Here is an 846-nt window from a genome sequence, read left to right as displayed (position 1 = left end):
GGTTTGAATAAATAAATAGGATATTTAAAAAATTCAAAAAATAGCTCTTAAACTTCAAAAATCCATATCTTTGTGTATAAAATTCATAAAAATAAAATAAAAATACCCTCTTGCTCAGTGAACAGAGGAGAACCATGTGGAATTATTTTCACATTAATTTGATGCATAAATTATTTTTTAAAAATGAATTAGCGTTAGGGGTTTTTCAATTCTCCATTCATATTTAATTATCACATTGACTCTAAATTTTTATATGTTGTAGCCTCTGTCTAAGTGAACAATTTGAGTATTTTCCCAAAGACATAGAAGATCTATAGATAGAGATCTATATTTTCTAAGTTTTTATGCATTTTCTATTCAAATAATTATAGAAAATTTTATATGGCTTAGAAAATTCTACAAAAATTTATGTAAGTTCCCTATGGCTAGATTAGTCTTAGAAAATAATTTCATAATTTTTAAGGATCAAAACATCCCTGTTTTGAGCAAACCCTAATTTGCTAAAAATATTTAATTTGGAGCACACAGAGATAAAATCATTTGATTTTTGTTATCCACTGTGGCTTATGAGTCAAAGAACTCACCATAAAAATTTGAAGTCATTTTGAGATCATTTAATGTTTTTAATTGATTTTTAAAAGTGATCATTACATTTGAAACATAAATGATTTTTTAAAAATCAAAATATAATTCCAAAAATTATGAAACATAGTTTTTTGAGTTCTATGATATTAGGGAAATTTAATAAAAATAAAATTTATTTAAAATAAAAACTTGATTTTTAAGTTATTTTTAATTATTTTTAATAATTAAAAATAATAAAAAAAATCATAAAATACTAAACTA

Source organism: Phalaenopsis equestris, unplaced genomic scaffold (assembly GCF_001263595.1).
Source record: "Phalaenopsis equestris unplaced genomic scaffold, ASM126359v1 Scaffold000538, whole genome shotgun sequence".
Classification (NCBI taxonomy): Eukaryota; Viridiplantae; Streptophyta; class Magnoliopsida; order Asparagales; family Orchidaceae; genus Phalaenopsis; species Phalaenopsis equestris.
Note: the sequence above shows the minus strand (reverse complement) of the source record.